The sequence below is a fragment of the Hyperolius riggenbachi genome, chromosome 7, assembly GCF_040937935.1.
Source record: "Hyperolius riggenbachi isolate aHypRig1 chromosome 7, aHypRig1.pri, whole genome shotgun sequence".
Lineage (NCBI taxonomy): Eukaryota > Metazoa > Chordata > Amphibia > Anura > Hyperoliidae > Hyperolius > Hyperolius riggenbachi.
The window spans coordinates 80376381-80398196 of record NC_090652.1 but is presented as its reverse complement, the minus strand read 5'-3'; the positions used below and the strand labels follow the sequence as shown (position 1 = coordinate 80398196).

The following is a 21816-nucleotide window of genomic DNA, read 5'->3' as shown; positions in this document are numbered from 1 at the left end:
GCCGAAGCTTGGGAACAAAATTGGATACATAACTTAAGAGAGGGAAGTCTTAGGATCCTATTGAGGCTTCCCTCACTGATTTAAAGCCCCCTGTTGCTGAGTGCTCCAACCCCCCCCCCCCCCCCCCCCCCGCTCCCCCATTTGGGCAGTGCAGTTCTTCCTTCTGAAGCAGGGCTGTGCAGTAGCCGTGCATGTGCAGTACCACAAAGCCTGCGACTCTGGCTTACTGAGTATGCGAGGCAGGCTCGGTCGGAGGTTGCACGGCCACGCTAGAGGAAGAGAAGCTGTGCGGCCCCGATAGGATTAGCGACAATCAAGCCCGGGCTTACGTCACAGGAGCCTAGAGGCACAGATATACTGGCACATTAGACTTCTCCCTTCATGTACCTACAAACCACTACCGAAATGCACCACAAGTGTGCTGGCTAACCCAGCTGTTACTTCTCCCTTACTACCCTTAACCGTCATGAGCACTACAGGTGTCCCTCAGCATTACGTAGCTAGAGGCACCGCGAACTGAAGGGAGATCTGGTCAGTGGAATGCAGAGAGCTGGGTAAGTAACCTCTCATTTACACTCAGCTCGGGATTCTGCATAGGGAAGGAGGGAGGGAGGCAATAGGGGAGGAGAGTGAGCCGCCTTTCCATCAAGAGGCACCTGTAGGCATGTGCCTACAGTGCCTTATGGTAAATCCAGCCCTGGATGTGTCAGTATGACGCCGGTCAGCTTGACAGCTTACCCTGCTACTGCTGAAATTCCCGGCAGTGTTAAATACTATTCCCCTTCTGAGTCGTAACAACTTGAAGGAAGAAGTAATTTGAGGTCCAGCAATTGCTGGAATCCCAAATTACCTGTGCCTGGGCTGCAGACTATAGCATTGTTGCTATAGCGGCACCCAACTCAGGTGCTACGCGGCAGGCGATGTGCGCCGAGAAGAGGCAACTCACTTCTTCCAGCCACAGTCTTTTTGTACCCTCGCTGTAGTTCCTCTGTCCTCCATGGTGCCACTGTGCCCTCTGAAAGATCTATGACCATAGCTGTGGTCGTGGGCCAGTGCGCAGGCACATCCACACGTCTCTCTTGATCATGCAAAACACTTCTGGCCGCGGGATTGCAATCGAGAGAGGTGCGCTCATGTGCAGTAGCCTGAGACCACAGCTGTGTACGGGAATCTTTTGGAGGGGTAAATGGCGCAGTGGAGGGCAGCAGAACTACAGCGAGGGATCAGATAGACTGCTAGGGGCCAGAAGAACCCCCAGGGAAGTAAATCTAATCTCACCCTTCAGCTCAGGTGTCTTGTTGTTCCGACGACAGTATACTGTATCTACACCCCTAAAAACTTCATCTTAGCCACTGTGAGTGCTCCCGAGCATGTTCTCGCTGTCGACCCTTAGTGGGGAGATCAGTGAATGAGAATGCAGTTCTCATTCATTAATCTAAGTCCCCATGTCAATGATCACCGGCATCAATGAGATGCCCGCGGTCATTGCAACAAAAACAGTAACACGTGCATGCATTACTCCATGTTCACGTGCTAATAGTACATGCAGGAAGTAAAAGTGCAAGGACATCTTGTGGCCAAATAGTAAAATTACACCTACACACATTGTTAATACAAACACTTAAATATATTATTGAAATTAACTCCTTACCTCCCCCACTCTCCCATAGTTACACAAATTATATATTTGCATAATTTAAAAAAATGACAGTAAAAATAAATAAATACATAAATAGCTACCTCTGGGACTGAACTTTTTTCATATATGTGTCTTGAGGGTATATTACTGTTATTTTTGCATATATGGGCTTAGTATACCCAGTGTATGTAGCTAAGTGCAGGTGCCCATTATAGGTAGCTAAATATAGATGCATGGTATAGAAATCACTTACCTCCCTCCAGCTCCAGCGGTGGTGTCTGCGGCTCCTCCTTCTTCATGGAGGGTGGATGAGCGAGCCGGTGGCCAAGAGAGTGGGCGTTCAGTCCAGCGGGTGGTGTGGATGGCAAACATGGCTGTGTCCCATCACATTCTGCTGCCAGCGCTGCTCGTGGCCAAACAGTGAAGGTATGGGGAGGGGAGATGCGCGGCTGAAGGAGAAAGGCCCTCTCCCCTTCAGCCGCGCATCTCCCCTTCCCTAATTGGCCGCAAGCTGCGTCGGCAGAAAAATGTTATGGGATGCGGCCACTTGTTTACAGGAAACATCCAAGGGTAAAAAAAAAGATCTACTTACCTGGGGCTTCCTCCAGCCCTTGGCAGCCAATCTGTCCCTCGCCGCAGCTCCGGGTCCCCTCCGTTAGGTCAGCATCCTCTGCACCTGCGTAAGCACGCGGCTCTCGATTTGCGTGGGTGCAAGCCACGTCAGCCAGCTCCAAGCCATGTGAGCAGCACAGCCGTGCGCTTGCGCAGAAGATTCCAACCTGGCGAGGCCGGCATCTGCAACAGAGGGAATCTCTGGAGCTGAGGCGAGGGACAGAACAGCTGCCAGGGGCTGGAGGAAGCCCCAGGTTAGTAGATCCATTTTTTTCCCCTTTGGACATTCCCTTTAAACCTCACATACCACGGACTCTGGGTAATGGGGATATATTGTAAATCCAGAGTTTAAACATAACTTAAGGTGGCCACTAATGGTCCAATATCTAGCAAAAAATCATTTGAACGATCAGATAATTCTGATCGGAAGAAAAATCGTTCACTACACCATTAATGAACCAATCTTTGCTTCCTATCACAACCAACATGAAAATCCAAATTTTGGCTTGACGAAAATCTGATCATTTGTAATCGATTTTGCCCATCAACTGAGATTATTTACAACCAATCCGATCAGAATTTCTGATTGCTCAAACGATTTTTCGCTAGAAATTGGACCGTTAGTGGCCACCTTTAGGCAGAGTACATCAGAGTACATACAACTATTTGTTATAAACTAAAAACAGAATTGTGGCATTTAAAACCCACCTTACCAGTACACAAAATAAAAAATAAAAAGAATTATAGCATTTAAAACTCATTGCACCAGATAAAGTCTCATACAGCCATTTGATGCTTCCCTGAGTACAGAGTGTGAGCGCACTGGAGCACAGATTGCTTTTTAACAATAAAGTTGTCTGCACAATTTGGAGGCCCTGTTCCTGTTCTCTCATTCTATCTTTTTATTGTTAATGGTGTTCTGATTGACAAAACAACGACAGTTGGTTCTAGCACCACACTCTGTAGCTGGATATACAAAACCACAACCATCCTGGAGACAACTGCATTCAGAGAATAAAATAATATTGTTGCTTAAAGCTCAGCTTTAATTTAGAGTAGCTGAAAATGCTCAGAGAAGAGTTTATGGCCACTTTGCTGACTGGTCTGCAGGCTCGCTGACATCACTCGATAGGTATGGAAACCAGAGCCGTTATTGGTCTGGACTTTCATCTGGTGGAATCATTTGGTGGGCCATAAAACGCTGCTGTCCGTCAACAAGATGCTACAAATTCTTTCTGGCATCTTGGGGAATATCGTGATGACACCAGAAGTAAAGCCAGTGTGGCGTTTGGCCGCCGTGCGGATTGGAGAGGCCTCTGTTGGAGCGATGCGCCCTACAGCTGCCTGCAGGGGATTCGCTGCGCATTGTCAGCTGTTCAGAGCTGTAACCTGACTTTAGTGGTCTGACACTCTGTGATGGATTGAGTGGGAAACGTCTGAAAAATTAAGAACTGGATGGTGTTTACGGGCATTGCAGCAACTCTCTACCATGGAATTACTTCAGATGAGCTAACCTTTTGTGTACAATTCATTTTGCAGCATTGTACAAAATAATCCTGAATGAGCCATTATTGAAAATAGTGAATGTATAAGGACTTGTGTATGGTCATGGACGGGAGACTAGACTCAGCATGCCTTCATCAAGACCCCCAGAGTAATGCTAACAAACTACAGTAGAATCCCTTTAAAGTAAACTCCAAATGACCTAATTTAGTCAGTAATTGGGAGTCATTTTTTCTTTTAAATGCTTCAGCAAGCAAGCACAGACAGCGTCCAAGCTAGATCTAATGCACAGTGCTCAGTACGCAGGGATTTGCATACAATAATTGTGCTTGCATAGGAAGCATAGGTCTCACCGAAAGTCACAGATGACACACAATTCTCAGTAATCAGGCAGCATAGGTCTCACCGGTTAGGTAATCCACAGAAGCCCAGAGTAGTGTGCAGATAGCAAGTGGCTGTTTGCCCGACCACCGACCATCACTTATGGGTCTCCGACTAATGTATGGGGCATGTGCCCGCCCACTTTCCACTATAGCTGGCTACTGAATACCGCAGGGGCCAAAAAATAGGTTTACTAGAGAAGTTACTATTACAACCGGGTTTACAATACCAGGCGTTACTACCATATACTTAGAATGGTGCTAGGCTGGGACATGGACATTTGGTTTACTATAACCAATGTTTTATTATATCTGAGTTTCCTATAATGAGATTATACTACTGTACCACACATGTTCATATTGACAGGTGTGGCCAGTGGGCCACCTTCTGATTAGCCAGGTTTACTGTACAGAGTGTTTGCCAACTTCCCCTGTGGCTAATCTTTGTTTAAAGGGGGTTGTAGTATCCAAAAATAAACATATATATGAAACCCCCCCTTTTTTTTCTAAAATAGGTCCTATATGCCCGCCATTTTTTTTCTTTTACCTGGTCTTGGTGCCTTTGCTTAACTGCAGTGCCAGCAGGATTGTGGGAAGTTTTCTGTTTCCTTTGTAAGGTCCATACCCACGGCAAGATTTCATCTGTCAAAATAGCAAAACAACCATTGTTCCAAATGTCATCTATCTTTTTAAGATCTTTAAAGAAAAAGCTGTAAACGACGGTTACAGACGGCTGATGTACAACGATGCTCAGACATTTTGAAGGAACGTCATGGCGGATTAAACCTGATCACTTTGTTCAATGTCCCCTGTGTGTATGGATCTTTAAACGGCCTTTCCGCTAAAGTCCATGGAACTTCCTGTCACATGCTCCCTATAGGCCAGAACGCTTAGTGCCTCCTAATCCGCTTCAGCCCACAGACCATCCAATCTCGTGAATGCAATCGATGTTCTGGAGTAGCTGGAATTGGGCAAACAGGCCAGGCAGGAATGTGAGAAAACACCAAAAATCTATTTATTTACAGTAAAACACCACCTCTTTTATTTGGGACAAGAGGAACCCTTTGTTTACCCTTTCATTCTAAGCTCAGGTTAGATAATCTATTCTTCTTACTGAAACAGTTTTCTAGGTAGCGTCTCTCCAGAGAGGCAAGGTTCGTTCTGCGGTACTCAAACCAGGTAAATAGCCGCAAAATGACTTTTTGTAATTTTAATAAACGTTAACAAATAAGAAGTATGAGTCCAGTCTGTGGAAATGCAAAGCCCTTAAGGTACGTACACACATCTGATATTTCTGAACGACTTGTCCTTCAAACCGGTCGTTTGAACGACAGTTTGGCGTGTGTACGAATAAGTCTGAATGAAATGGAATGTCCCTAGCCTGAAGTAAACCCCAAGAGCTCGGATTGTATTGTAATTGACAATCGGTGTACAGTCACGACTGCGATCATGAGGTGGTTATCTTCTTGCAGTCTTTTGCTGTTTTCTACATCCCACCACTAAAGATCTTTAGTATAAAGATCATGGAAATTTCGTTTATTGGCCGCATGCTTACGTTAGAGGAACTAAGCACTAAAAAAAAGTCTTATATCTCCTCACAACTTAAACACGCACTTAACCCCTGTGACAAAAAAATTACAAATCGTCACCTCAGAAGTGCTAGAAGCTGCCGGGCAGCCAATAATGATCGCATCAGCTGATAGTCAGTCGTGTATAGCAGCCCCCTGACTGCCGGTACACAACCTCATATCAATAATTTGCTTATTCAGCAGTGAAGCATTGTGGGAGACATCCAGGGCCGGCGCTACCATTAAGGCAAAGGAGGCAGCTGCCCCAGGGCCCCAGAGCTTGTAGGGGCCCCCAGTGGCTACAAGAGGAAAAAAAAAATTTACAAATCGGCCTTATAGTTTTTGAGAAAATCGATTTTAAAGTTTCAAAGGAAAAAAATAACACATTTATAAACCTGCCGACTTTAATGGTTAATAGCAAATCCACCTTAAATGCTAGAAACCCTAAATTTGCAGGATATGTTAAGGAGATCATTAGGAATAAGAGGAAAAAACTATTTTTAAAAAAGACCTTATAGTTTTTGAGAAAATCAATTTTAAAGTTTAGAAGGAAACAAGTATAGTTTTAAATGCGGTAAATGTCACTTTTAGTAGCAAACCTAACGGTAGTGTAACTTTACATGCATCAAAAGAAAGCACAATAAATTTCCTGACGGGGTTTCCAGGGGGTCTATACGCAGCGCTTTGGCCAGGGATCGCTATACAGCCGCAATATGGCTGTATGAAGATCCCTGGCATTTTTTCCTATTTTCCCAAATTTTTTTTATGTTTAGAGTGTGGGATTTTTTTTTTTTTTTTGAATTATGTGGGGTCCCCCCTCCTGAAACTTTTTAACCCCTTGTCCCCCATGCAGGCTGGGATAGCCAGAATGGGGAGCTCTGACCGATTGGGACTTCACACCCTGACTATACCAGCTGCAAAAAAGGTCCCCTAATGCCGATTTTTGTTCCGGGGTATATGTTGAGGGGGCCCCCCAGGTTTATTTCGCCCTGGGGCCCCATTGTTGCTTAAACCGGCCCTGGAGACATCACATGCTTACTCCAACCTGAATTATCGCAAATACCTTCTGTTTTGAGAAGGCAAACTTTTGTTTTGATTCAGGTTTGTCAGAGGTCTGCTTTAAGGTAACACTGATATATCCTTCATGTCTGCAACCTCACTCAGACTGGATATAAATGCGGTGTCCTTGCTGTACCCAGACTGTGAGTCATGCACTAGCCTTCTCACACTTGTCTTGGCGGAAGCAGCACTGTCTGGTGGACGCAGTATCAGCGGGAAGCGAGACGAGGGCTTTGATAAAGCGGTTTTTACAGCGGACTAGACAGGATAGGCAATGGGTGTTATGCTGTGTAGAAGGGGAAACAAGCTACTCCAATTATGGCTTGTCTAGTGTTATTCCATAAATATAGTGATTGGCAATAGCTGCTGTGCACAGAGCACAGGTCTCCGGACGGCTGCCCACACTTAGTGCACTCTGAGTATACAAGTAAATCACATACACACACTGTAACAACTGTAAGCAGCATTATACACATCTGGGTACCTATACTTTTATTTTTATCACATAAGGCATTACAAACCCCCGAGGTGAAAATAAAATAATGAAATAAACAAACAATTGTATCGATCCTCCTTCTTCTAAAAATGACTTTTTAAGATATTAGCCAGTTTTATTTTATATTTACTTTTTACCCTTGTATCTCTTTCCTGCTCTCAGAAGCCATTTTCTTCTAGGAAAGTGGTTTATAGTTGTAATTTCCTATCAGTGAGGGTCACACTGTAGTCTGACCCAGTCCTGACTCTGACAGGAACTGCCATTTACATAGCAAGCAAACCAAGAAAGCAGGAAAGCTGGCACTGCTGTAAGTGTTCAATTTATTGTGGCATAGGTAAAGTGCAAACGTGCAACATCTTGCAAAAGTGGCATGGAATAAAACACATACCCTTGTGAGAGGAGGCGTAGGTGGTGGTGGGCAGGCCCGTTTCTAGGGCCGTGCGGCCAGTGCAGGCGCCCTGGGCGCCGAAGGACTGTGGGCGCAGTAACGGAGGGGGCAGCCGCGGGGAGGGCAGCCCAACCTCTCCCTCTCTCTCCGGGCGCCCTCCGTGCTCCCCCCTCTGAGTCTGACTGCACAGGAAGCGCTGTATACAGAGCGCATTAGCGCAACTCACCTCCCTCCCTGGTTCCAATCGCCGCCGGTCTCCTCTTCTCTTCATAGCCGCTGACACGCTGCTTCCTGTTTACCCGGAAGCAGCGTGTCAGCGGCTATGAGGAGAAGACCGAAGAGGAGACCGGCGGCGATTGGAACCAGGGAGGGAGGCGAGTTGCGCTAATGCGCTCTGTATACAGCGCTTCCTGTGCAGTCAGACTCGGAGGGGGGAGCACGGAGGGCGCCCGGAGAGGGAGGGAGGGAGAGGTCGGGCTGCCCTCCCCGCGGCTGCGGCTCCCCCCTCCATTATGGGGGGGCAGCTTCCTATCTAACCTATACTGGGGGGCACCTACCTAATCTAACCTATACTGGGGGGGCACCTACCTAATCTAACCTATACTGGGGGGCACCTACCTAATCTAACCTATACTGGGGGGCAGCTACCTATCTAACCTATACTGGGGGCAGCTACCTATCTAACCTATACTGGGCGGCACCTACTAATCTAACCTATACTGGAGGGCACCTACCTAATCTAACCTATACTGGGGGGGCACCTACCTAATCTAACCTATACTGGGGGGCAGCTACCTAATCTAACATATACTGGGGGGCACCTACCTAATCTAACCTATACTGGGGGGCAGCTACCTATCTAACCTATACTGGGGGGCACCTACCTAATCTAACCTATACTGGGGGGCACCTACCTAATCTAACCACACTGGGGGCACCTACCTAATCTAAACTATACTGGGGGTGCACCTACCTAATCTAACCTATACTGGGGGGAAGCTACCTATCTAACCTATACTGGGGGGCACCTACCTAATCTAACCTATACTGGGGGGAACCTACCTAATCTAACCTATACTGGGGGGCACCTACTTAATCTAACCACACTGGGGGACACCTACCTAATCTAACCTATACTGGGGGGCACCTACCTAATCTAACCTATACTGGGGGGCACCTACCTAATCTAACCACACTGGGGGGCACCTACCTAATCTAACCACACTGGGGGGCAGCTACCTAATCTAACCTATACTGGAGGGCCCCTACCTATCTAACCTGTATTGGGGGCACCTACCTACCTAGCTTATACTGGTGGCAACTATACTGGCTACCTATATTGGAGGCACCTACCTAACTAACCTATACTGGGGGCACCTACCTATCTAACCTAGGATGGGGGCAACTATTCTGACTCCCTATATTAGGGGCACCTACCTATCTAACCTATACCGGGGGCACCTGCCTATCTAACCTATACTGGGGGCAACTATACCGGCTACCTATACTGGAGGCACCTACCTGGCTAACCTATACTGGGGCACCTATGCCTGGCTACCTATACTATGCCTAGCTACCTATACTGGGGGGACCTATAGCTGGCTACCTATACTGAGTGCAACTAGACCTGGCTAACCTACACCTTGGACATGTATACCTGGCTTCGCGGAGGGGGGGGGGGCACAATTTTAACCCTTGCCCTGGGTGTGGTTGCTGGGCACAGGATGCATACTGTGCCCAGCACCAACCACCACCTACGCCTCCTCTCACAAGGGTATGTGTTTTATTGCATGCCACTTTTGCAAGATGTTGCACGTTTGCACTTTACCTATGCCACAATAAATTGAACACTTGCAGCAGATGCCAGCTTTCCTGCTTTCTTTGTTTGCTTGCTACATGATGTCTCTGCTTGAGCACGCTGAAGATGTTCCAGAGAAGAGGTGTCTTTAAGTCCTCCTGTGCATACTGCATGTTTCTGAAGCTGACGGTGCAGGCACAGGATGACTCCAGAGGGCTGTAAGAAGCCTCAGGTAAGGCAGAACGCTCCCAGCCCAGAAACCACAATCAGGTGGTGTGCGTGTCTGGGAACGCGCATGCGTGGTACTCTATGACTCAGCCAAGTTGTATACTTCACGGGGCTGACAACGGCACAACCAAGGGGACCAGGAGGACAACAAGGGGCAGGCGGACTACAGGGGGCTGGAAGATGTCCAGGTTAGTAAAAAACCTTTTGACCATTTGACTCAGGAACACTTTAAAATAACCACTGATCAGTAATGGAAAATATATGCCATTATTAATTAAGGTTCTATATGACATGATAGCAGAGCTCCATTGTTTACATACAACTGCAGCACAAAGTCTTTTCTGCATCCTCTGCTTCCTTTCATAGTAAAGCTAGCCAATCGACCTTGTTATCCTCCTTGTGTAGAATAGATGTTACCAGCATGTAAGTAGGTAGCGAGTGAATGCAACACTTCTGTGCTGTAACCAGGGATGACAGATTTATATTTCCAGACATGGCTAAAATTAATAAAGTAAGAACTGAACACTTTATAAGGACTGTACCGGGTATGGCATAGCCTTGCTATGAAAAAAAACCATAATTTCTTCATTGCATGCATTCCACATGTTGGAAACATTCCTATGAGATCCTGGTCCATGCTGAAATTATTATATCCCTCACTTTTTGCTGATCTGTCAGCTGCACATGTGAATCTCCCATTCTACCACATCCCAAACAACCACCATAGATGCATGCTGTGGATGGCAAGTTCTGATCCTTCTAAAAGTGTGCCTCAACAGAATTTTACATTAAATTAATCACACCAGTCTTCATCTGTCCAGATCACACTGGGCTATGTGTTCCAGTCTTCATCTGTCCAGATCACACCAGGCTATGTGTTCCAGTCTTCCTCTGTCCAGGTCACACTGGGCTATGTGTTCCAGTCTTCATCTGTCCAGGTCATACCGGGCTATGTGTTCCAGTCTTCACCTGTCCAGATCATACCGGGCTATGTGTTTCAGTCTTCATCTGTCCAGGTCATACCGGGCTATGTGTTCCAGTCTTCATCTGTCCAGGTCACACCAGGCTATGTGTTCCAGTCTTCATCTGTCCAGGTCACACCAGGCTATGTGTTCCAGTCTTCATCTGTCCAGATCACATCAGGCTATGTGTTCCAGTCTTCCTCTGTCCAGGTCACACTGGGCTATGTGTTCCAGTCTTCATCTGTCCAGGTCATACCGGGCTATGTGTTCCAGTCTTCATCTGTCCAGGTCACACCAGGCTATGTGTTCCAGTCTTCATCTGTCCAGGTCACACCGGGCTATGTGTTACAGTCTTCATCTGTCCAGGTCACACCGGGCTATGTGTTCCAGTCTTCCTCTGTCCAGGTCACACTGGGCTATGTGTTCCAGTCTTCATCTGTCCAGATCACACCGGGCTATGTGTTCCAGTCTTCATCTGTCCAGATCACACCGGGCTATGTGTTCCAGTCTTCATCGGTCCAGATCACACCGGGCTATGTGTTCCAGTCTTCATCTGTCCAGATCACACTGGGCTATGTGTTCCAGTCTTCATCTGTCCAGATCATACCGGGCTATGTGTTCCAGTCTTCATCCGTCCAGATCACACTGGGCTATGTGTTCCAGTCTTCATCTGTCCAGATCACACCGGGCTATGTGTTCCAGTCTTCATCTGTCCAGATCATACCGGGCTATGTGTTCCAGTCTTCATCTGTCCAGATCATACCGGGCTATGTGTTCCAGTCTTCATCTGTCCAGGTCACACCGGGCTATGTGTTCCAGTCTTCGTCTGTCCAGATCACACCAGACTGTGTTCCAGTCTTCATCTGTCCAGATCACACCGGGCTATGTCTTCCAGTCTTCATCTGTCCAGATCATACCGGGCTATGTGTTCCAGTCTTCATCTGTCCAGATCACACTGGGCTATGTGTTCCAGTCTTCATCTGTCCAGATCACACCGGGCTATGTGTTCCAGTCTTCATCTGTCCAGATCATACCGGGCTATGTGTTCCAGTCTTCATCTGTCCAGGTCACACCGGGCTATGTGTTCCAGTCTTCATCTGTCCAGATCACACCGGCCTATGTGTTCCAGTCTTCATCTGTCCAGATCACACCGGCCTATGTGTTCCAGTCTTAATCTGTCCAGATCACACTGGGCTATGTGTTCCAGTCTTCATCTGCCCAGATCACACCGGGCTATGTGTTCCAGTCCTCATCTGTCCTGATCACATTGAGCTATGTTTTCCAGTCTTCCTTTGTCCAGATCACACCAGGCTATGTGTTCCAGTCTTCATCTGTCCTGATCACACCGGGCTATGTGTTCCAGTCTTCCTCTGTCCAGATCACACCAGACTGTGTTCCAGTCTTCCTTTGTCCAGGTCACACCGGGCTATGTGTTCCACTCTGTCCCTGATCTTTGACAACAACAAGCTTTTCCCATTGGCAGAACTGATGCTCACCAGATGTTTCTACTGGCTTTAGAATTTAAAAGAAACAAACATTGCACAGATCACATGGCAGGACTAAAGATGTTGCTATCTGTGATCAATTTCAGAATGTAAATTGGGGTTAGGAAATATTTTTAAATAATGTATAAATGAATATGGCAAATATATAAGTAATTTTATAAATTACGTTATTTTCACTACAGTTCCTCTTTAACCTCTGTTAGGCCTAATTCACTACAAAGTAGGTCTTCAATAAAAACTCTATATAAACCAATCACAGCCTTTTCAATATCTGCAAGTCGCTGGTTGCGCGTTAACGGACCAATATCGCGAAAATTTGAAAAATGTAAAATACATGTGTATAAAAAGTACATTTCTCTTAGAGTAAGATGCACAATAAATTACTTTAGTCCTATGTTGCTGCCCCGTATAGTAGGCAGTAAAAGTCTGACAGGTTTTCCATAAGTCCATTTCCTTGTGGGGGATTCTCTGTATTTCCTTAATTCATTACGAAAGCAGTCCCTGGAAAGGATGTATACAAAGATGACAGCCTCCCTACCCCCTTGCACACTGTTTGGCAGTCGGACTGAGCATCTGCCATTTAAAAAGTGCTTTTGAAACTAAAGAAAACCCTGAGAATTCCCCCATGAGGAGATGAAATAGTCCAAAACCAGTCAGATATGCCAGCTTTTTATAATCTATTTTACATGACAACAATATAGTAAAAAAATAAATGTATAATGCATTTTACTCTGGAACAAATGTATATTTTATACATATGCATACACATGCATTTTAAATTTTACAGTTTTTTGCAATAGTGGTCCTTTAACTTTCATGTAGTTTTTCATCATTCCGCTTCTGTTGCTCAGCTTTGCGACAGGTGCGCTTTAAACTGCCTGCCAAATTCACCAAGCAGCTCCCTAAATTAGCACAGGTTGGGCCGTCGCTCCAGCAGTTATAAATGGCAAGAAAAGGTGGACAGGCAGGAGACAGGTCTGCTTAAAAAACGGAACAAATTGCCGGTTATTGGTCCCCCGGTGCTGATAAATCTCGCTACATCGGACGCTACCAGCTTTATAAGCAATGAAGAGACAGAGACGTTTAGCGCTTCCTGCCATCAGATCGCTCAGCCCAGAGGGATCTCTATAAGTAGTTCTTGTGATTCTGTATTTATGGGGGAGAGTCATGAACTCTGGCCCTCTGACAGCATTCGGAGAGGGGCTGTTTCTCATTAGTAGTGGGAACATCACACAGCCGCTTCCCTGTAGGGGTTCAGATAGCATCCTGAAGTGACAAGTTGATGGACTCAACTGCCCATTTAAAACATCTAACTGGAGAATCTCAGCCATGGGGCCTGTACTCAGCATTCCTGCCTGGAGCTACCAGAAGAAAGACCTATGCAGGTCCAAATCTCCACATTTCCCAACATAAAAGACAGAATGATTTAATCACAATCATTTAATTTGGCCAAATAAGTTTGCACTTACAAGGAATTTGACTTGGCAAGGACTCTGAGCAGTACCGACAAACAGACCTGGCTAACCTACACCTTGGACATGTATACCTGGCTTCGCGGAGGGGGGGGGGGCACAATTTTAACCCTTGCCCTGGGTGTGGTTGCTGGGCACAGGATGCATACTGTGCCCAGCACCAACCACCACCTACGCCTCCTCTCACAAGGGTATGTGTTTTATTGCATGCCACTTTTGCAAGATGTTGCACGTTTGCACTTTACCTATGCCACAATAAATTGAACACTTGCAGCAGATGCCAGCTTTCCTGCTTTCTTTGTTTGCTTGCTACATGATGTCTCTGCTTGAGCACGCTGAAGATGTTCCAGAGAAGAGGTGTCTTTAAGTCCTCCTGTGCATACTGCATGTTTCTGAAGCTGACGGTGCAGGCACAGGATGACTCCAGAGGGCTGTAAGAAGCCTCAGGTAAGGCAGAACGCTCCCAGCCCAGAAACCACAATCAGGTGGTGTGCGTGTCTGGGAACGCGCATGCGTGGTACTCTATGACTCAGCCAAGTTGTATACTTCACGGGGCTGACAACGGCACAACCAAGGGGACCAGGAGGACAACAAGGGGCAGGCGGACTACAGGGGGCTGGAAGATGTCCAGGTTAGTAAAAAACCTTTTGACCATTTGACTCAGGAACACTTTAAAATAACCACTGATCAGTAATGGAAAATATATGCCATTATTAATTAAGGTTCTATATGACATGATAGCAGAGCTCCATTGTTTACATACAACTGCAGCACAAAGTCTTTTCTGCATCCTCTGCTTCCTTTCATAGTAAAGCTAGCCAATCGACCTTGTTATCCTCCTTGTGTAGAATAGATGTTACCAGCATGTAAGTAGGTAGCGAGTGAATGCAACACTTCTGTGCTGTAACCAGGGATGACAGATTTATATTTCCAGACATGGCTAAAATTAATAAAGTAAGAACTGAACACTTTATAAGGACTGTACCGGGTATGGCATAGCCTTGCTATGAAAAAAAACCATAATTTCTTCATTGCATGCATTCCACATGTTGGAAACATTCCTATGAGATCCTGGTCCATGCTGAAATTATTATATCCCTCACTTTTTGCTGATCTGTCAGCTGCACATGTGAATCTCCCATTCTACCACATCCCAAACAACCACCATAGATGCATGCTGTGGATGGCAAGTTCTGATCCTTCTAAAAGTGTGCCTCAACAGAATTTTACATTAAATTAATCACACCAGTCTTCATCTGTCCAGATCACACTGGGCTATGTGTTCCAGTCTTCATCTGTCCAGATCACACCAGGCTATGTGTTCCAGTCTTCCTCTGTCCAGGTCACACTGGGCTATGTGTTCCAGTCTTCATCTGTCCAGGTCATACCGGGCTATGTGTTCCAGTCTTCACCTGTCCAGATCATACCGGGCTATGTGTTTCAGTCTTCATCTGTCCAGGTCATACCGGGCTATGTGTTCCAGTCTTCATCTGTCCAGGTCACACCAGGCTATGTGTTCCAGTCTTCATCTGTCCAGGTCACACCAGGCTATGTGTTCCAGTCTTCATCTGTCCAGATCACATCAGGCTATGTGTTCCAGTCTTCCTCTGTCCAGGTCACACTGGGCTATGTGTTCCAGTCTTCATCTGTCCAGGTCATACCGGGCTATGTGTTCCAGTCTTCATCTGTCCAGATCATACCGGGCTATGTGTTCCAGTCTTCATCCGTCCAGATCACACTGGGCTATGTGTTCCAGTCTTCATCTGTCCAGATCACACCGGGCTATGTGTTCCAGTCTTCATCTGTCCAGATCATACCGGGCTATGTGTTCCAGTCTTCATCTGTCCAGATCATACCGGGCTATGTGTTCCAGTCTTCATCTGTCCAGGTCACACCGGGCTATGTGTTCCAGTCTTCGTCTGTCCAGATCACACCAGACTGTGTTCCAGTCTTCATCTGTCCAGATCACACCGGGCTATGTCTTCCAGTCTTCATCTGTCCAGATCATACCGGGCTATGTGTTCCAGTCTTCATCTGTCCAGATCACACTGGGCTATGTGTTCCAGTCTTCATCTGTCCAGATCACACCGGGCTATGTGTTCCAGTCTTCATCTGTCCAGATCATACCGGGCTATGTGTTCCAGTCTTCATCTGTCCAGGTCACACCGGGCTATGTGTTCCAGTCTTCATCTGTCCAGATCACACCGGCCTATGTGTTCCAGTCTTCATCTGTCCAGATCACACCGGCCTATGTGTTCCAGTCTTAATCTGTCCAGATCACACTGGGCTATGTGTTCCAGTCTTCATCTGCCCAGATCACACCGGGCTATGTGTTCCAGTCCTCATCTGTCCTGATCACATTGAGCTATGTTTTCCAGTCTTCCTTTGTCCAGATCACACCAGGCTATGTGTTCCAGTCTTCATCTGTCCTGATCACACCGGGCTATGTGTTCCAGTCTTCCTCTGTCCAGATCACACCAGACTGTGTTCCAGTCTTCCTTTGTCCAGGTCACACCGGGCTATGTGTTCCACTCTGTCCCTGATCTTTGACAACAACAAGCTTTTCCCATTGGCAGAACTGATGCTCACCAGATGTTTCTACTGGCTTTAGAATTTAAAAGAAACAAACATTGCACAGATCACATGGCAGGACTAAAGATGTTGCTATCTGTGATCAATTTCAGAATGTAAATTGGGGTTAGGAAATATTTTTAAATAATGTATAAATGAATATGGCAAATATATAAGTAATTTTATAAATTACGTTATTTTCACTACAGTTCCTCTTTAACCTCTGTTAGGCCTAATTCACTACAAAGTAGGTCTTCAATAAAAACTCTATATAAACCAATCACAGCCTTTTCAATATCTGCAAGTCGCTGGTTGCGCGTTAACGGACCAATATCGCGAAAATTTGAAAAATGTAAAATACATGTGTATAAAAAGTACATTTCTCTTAGAGTAAGATGCACAATAAATTACTTTAGTCCTATGTTGCTGCCCCGTATAGTAGGCAGTAAAAGTCTGACAGGTTTTCCATAAGTCCATTTCCTTGTGGGGGATTCTCTGTATTTCCTTAATTCATTACGAAAGCAGTCCCTGGAAAGGATGTATACAAAGATGACAGCCTCCCTACCCCCTTGCACACTGTTTGGCAGTCGGACTGAGCATCTGCCATTTAAAAAGTGCTTTTGAAACTAAAGAAAACCCTGAGAATTCCCCCATGAGGAGATGAAATAGTCCAAAACCAGTCAGATATGCCAGCTTTTTATAATCTATTTTACATGACAACAATATAGTAAAAAAATAAATGTATAATGCATTTTACTCTGGAACAAATGTATATTTTATACATATGCATACACATGCATTTTAAATTTTACAGTTTTTTGCAATAGTGGTCCTTTAACTTTCATGTAGTTTTTCATCATTCCGCTTCTGTTGCTCAGCTTTGCGACAGGTGCGCTTTAAACTGCCTGCCAAATTCACCAAGCAGCTCCCTAAATTAGCACAGGTTGGGCCGTCGCTCCAGCAGTTATAAATGGCAAGAAAAGGTGGACAGGCAGGAGACAGGTCTGCTTAAAAAACGGAACAAATTGCCGGTTATTGGTCCCCCGGTGCTGATAAATCTCGCTACATCGGACGCTACCAGCTTTATAAGCAATGAAGAGACAGAGACGTTTAGCGCTTCCTGCCATCAGATCGCTCAGCCCAGAGGGATCTCTATAAGTAGTTCTTGTGATTCTGTATTTATGGGGGAGAGTCATGAACTCTGGCCCTCTGACAGCATTCGGAGAGGGGCTGTTTCTCATTAGTAGTGGGAACATCACACAGCCGCTTCCCTGTAGGGGTTCAGATAGCATCCTGAAGTGACAAGTTGATGGACTCAACTGCCCATTTAAAACATCTAACTGGAGAATCTCAGCCATGGGGCCTGTACTCAGCATTCCTGCCTGGAGCTACCAGAAGAAAGACCTATGCAGGTCCAAATCTCCACATTTCCCAACATAAAAGACAGAATGATTTAATCACAATCATTTAATTTGGCCAAATAAGTTTGCACTTACAAGGAATTTGACTTGGCAAGGACTCTGAGCAGTACCGACAAACAAAAATTTCACTTACCTCCTGGCTCCTATCCGTGTCCCGGCGTTGGCTCCGCTACCGGCAACATCCGGCGTCATGACGCGTAGCGGCCGGCATAATGACGCGTAGTGTCATGATCCAGGAAGAGTCGGCCCGACATACAGCCCGGGTGTTGCCAGCGGGACACGGAGAGGAGCCAGGAGGACGCTGGGGGACCTCGCGGCCTATGGTGGGCTGGAGGGAGCCCCAGGTAAGTGAAATTTTTGATTGTAGGTACTGCTCAGGGTCCCTTTAAGTGGGAACCTTGCCTGAGAGAGCTGTGAGCAGAGGGAAAGGAATGCTGTGTTGCACTTGTGAGAGAGATATGGAGGCTGCCATATTTACTTTTTAAAAAACAAAAAACATTACCAGTTGCCTGGCATCCTGTTCATCTTTCATGCATCACCTGAAACACGCATGCAGCAAATCCAGTCAAAGCACCTGATCTGCAAGCTTGTTCAGGGTGTTTGGCTAAAAGTATTAAAGGCAGAGGATCAGCATGACAGCCATTGTTTAAAAGAAAATAAATATGGCAGTCTCCATATCCCTCCGTCCTTTAATAATTAAGACAATTCAAAGCACATATGCAGGTGACCATTACCACTACAGTACCAATAAAGAGCTAATTTAGAGATTGGATGAGAGCCCCGTGTAGGCCCCTCAGTTGCAGTCGAAGGGTTGGATTTACCATAAGGCACTGTAGGCTTGTGCCTACAGGCACCTGTTGATGGAAAGGTGCCTCACGCACCTCCTCTTGTGCCTCCCTTCCCCCTTCCTTATGTAGAGTCCTGAGCAGAGCATAAATGAGAGGTTACCCACTCAGCTCTCGGCATTCCACTGACAACTTCTCCCTTCAGTCGGGGCACCACTAGCTACTTAATACCGAGGGTACCTCTGGCTACCTAATATTAAGGGGTACCTGAGGCTACCTACACCGTGCAAGGGAAGTAAGGGAGAAGTGGCAGCTGGGCAGGTTTTTTTTTTCTATTTTTACAATTTCTAGGCTAAATGGCACCCAGGGCGAGGATGTAAAAATTGTGCCCCCTTCACACCCCCCACCATGGACTTGCAAGCCCTTACTCTTTAAGTACAGTCACACAGCCACAGGTCACAAGTAGATCTGCCTGCTTACTAGTGACCAGCCGCTCATCTAGGACCAGGAGGAAGCAGGGACCAGGAGAACACAAAGGCGAAGAGAGCTCATAGAGTCAACTCCTCCATGGGCGGCATTGGGCGCCACACACTGAAAACCTGCAGTACTGCTACAGGACATCAGGCGTCATGACGTGGTGGTGACGTGATGATGACGTCTGACGCAGGCAGCCTAGTAGGAGTCAAGGAAGGTGATTGCGCTGGTAATCTTCTTTCTTCTTCCATTTGGCTGCACCCCTGCGGTCACCCTGCTCGCACTGCCCAAGAAACGGCCCTGCACCTGGGACAGCCAGCACACTTGCGGTGCATTTCAGAGGGGGGGTTTGTAGGTTCATGGAGGGTGAAGTCTAGGGTGCCAGGACATCTGTGCCTATAGGCTCCTGTGAGGTAAATCAAGGGCTGTTTGCGCCCCCTATTGCTCCACCACTGCAAGCAACATTCCACTGTATGTGCCACTCGAGAAGGGTTTGAATGTGAGAGAGGGAGCCTGGAGAGTGTGTATGTGTGTGATGTTTCCCTGCTGACCTCTGCATTAGGGAATGGAGAGAGTGCTATAGGTGAGGCAGATCCCATGACGTTTCCTCACAGAATCCCGGGACTCCGCACTACACCGGTTACAGATAAATTACTATTATTTCTGAGTTTCCTGTGTTGCCTGATGTTTAAACCTCGGAAGATATGTGGACCCCAGAGGATGCTCAGATATTGCATTCTCCTCTATAGGGGCAGCAAAGAGTTCAGTCCCCTCCATGGAATGGCTATAGAAGCATTTAGAAGGCTCAGTAAATTCTGGGAGACGACGGTGTGTTAATAAAGCTCTAATCCCCATCAGGTGGAAGTGGCCCAGCTGTCCCTGATCCCGCCAGACTCCCCTTCCCCCATGATCCAAATACAGACGTTTAATAACCTGCCAATAATTTATGGAGCACTGGGGGTCCTGCAGAGACCAGGAGGATTATCTGAGTGTCACAGGTGTACTGTGACCAGGAGCATGACAGAGAGCCGGATAATGGAAAGCAACTATATAAAACCCTTTAAATGGGCCTGCTCTATTAGGGAACCATTTTGTTGGTTGAAGAAATAATTAATACTGTACTTTATTATTATTATTATTATTTATTGTATTTATAAAGCGCCAACATATTACGCAGCGCTGGACAATAAATATATACAATGATACAAGGATGACATACATAGGGTTATACACATAGAACAAAGTTATACATACAAATTGTACAAAATACATGATCATGCAATATGGGCTGGTTAGGTAGGCCCAGTAATACAAGTACAGGCTGTCATAGGACAGGAGCACATGATCCTGTAGATTACACTAGGAAGTGGAGGACCCTGCCAGAGGCTTAAAATCTAAAGGGAGGGGTGGAAACACTAGGGGGGGCTGTTAAATATTCCTTAGAGAGTTACTGTGTGGTAGGAGGTGGGTAGGCCATCATAAAGAGGTGGGTTTTATGGGCTTGCTTGAATGTGTTGAAAGAGGGAGCAAGTCTGATGGGTGGTGGAAGGGCATTCCAGAGGGTGGGGGCAGCTCTTGAGAAATCCTGCAGGCGGGCATGGGAGTGTGAAATGCGCGGGGTGGTGAGGCGAAGGTCGTTGGAGGAACGGAGGGGGCGACCTGGTGTATACTTGTGAACAAGCTGCGAGATGTAGGTAGGGCATGTTTTGTGCACAGATTTATACGCCAGGCATAGAATCTTGAAACTTATCCTGAGACGGATAGGGAGCCAGTGCAGGGATTCACAAAGGGGAGATGTGGATGCAGAGCGGTGCGAAGAATGGATGAGTCTTGCAGCCGCATTCATCACTGATTGAAGGGGGGCAGTGCGTTTCAGGGGGAGGCCAGAAAGGAGTGAGTTACAGTAATCAAGGCGGGAGATGATGAGGGCATGGATGAGCAGTTTGGTCGTGTCCGGGGTTAAGAATGGGCGGATCTTGGAGATATTACGGAGGTGGAAATTGCAGGCTCTTGTGATGTTTTGGATGTGTGGGATGAAGGAGAGGTCAGAGTCCAAGGTGACACCCAGGCAGCGGGCCTGGGAGGTAGGGAGAATGGTTGTGTTGTCGATTGTGAGGTGGAAACCTGGGATGGGTGCAGCAGCATGGGGTGGAAGGATCAGGAGCTCAGTTTTGTCTAGGTTAAGCTTTAGGAACCTAGCTGACATCCAGGAGGAAATTGCTGAGAGACACGAGGAGACCTTGTTTATGGTGGTGGCTGAGAGATCGGGGGGTATGGAGGTAAATCTGAGTGTCATCTGCATAAAGGTGGTAATTGAAGCCCAGGGAGGAGATAAGCTTGCCAATTGAGGAAGTGTATATAGAGAAAAGAAGGGGGCCTAGAACAGAGCCCTGGGGGACCCCAACTGAAAGGGGGGCAGGAGTTGAGGAGGAGCCATTGAAGGAAGTGGTGAAGGAGCGATTGGATAGGTAGGAGGAGATCCAGGCCAAGGCAAGCCCATGGATGCCCATGGACTGTAGTGATTGGAGGAGGAGGGAGTGGTCAACAGTGTCAAATGCTGCAGAGAGGTCAAGGAGGAGCAGGATGGAATAACTGCCTTTGGCCTTGGCAAGGGTAAGGTCGTTGACCACCTTGGCGAGGGCTGTTTCAGTTGAGTGCGCAGGTCGGAATCCAGACTGTAGGGGGTCAAGTAGGGCATTGGTGTTGATGTATTGGGTAATGCGCTGGTGGACTAGGCGTTCGAGGAGTTTAGAAGCATAGGGAAGGAGGGAGATTGGGCGGTAGTTTGAGGGTAGGGATGGGTCGAGTGAGGGTTTTTTCAGCAGGGGAAGCACAGTGGCCTGTTTGAATGCTTTGGGGAAGATGCCTGTGGAAAGGGAGAGATTGAACAAGGAGGTGAGGACTGGGGCCAGGTCAGAGAAGTGGGGACGAAGAGTATTCGCGGGTACCGGATCA

General features: G+C 46.8%; 1 protein-coding gene across 1 annotated transcript in view; it reads right to left on the bottom strand.

Moving 5' to 3' along the window:
* Positions 1–4687: 4687 nt before the first annotated feature.
* Positions 4688–21816, bottom strand: part of LMF1 (lipase maturation factor 1) — a 716474-nt gene continuing 699345 nt past the window's right edge. Inside the window, exon 14 of the mRNA XM_068244158.1 lies at positions 4688–4776. The gene's annotated coding sequence lies outside the window, so the exon portion shown is untranslated. The remainder of the gene's footprint in view (positions 4777–21816) is intronic.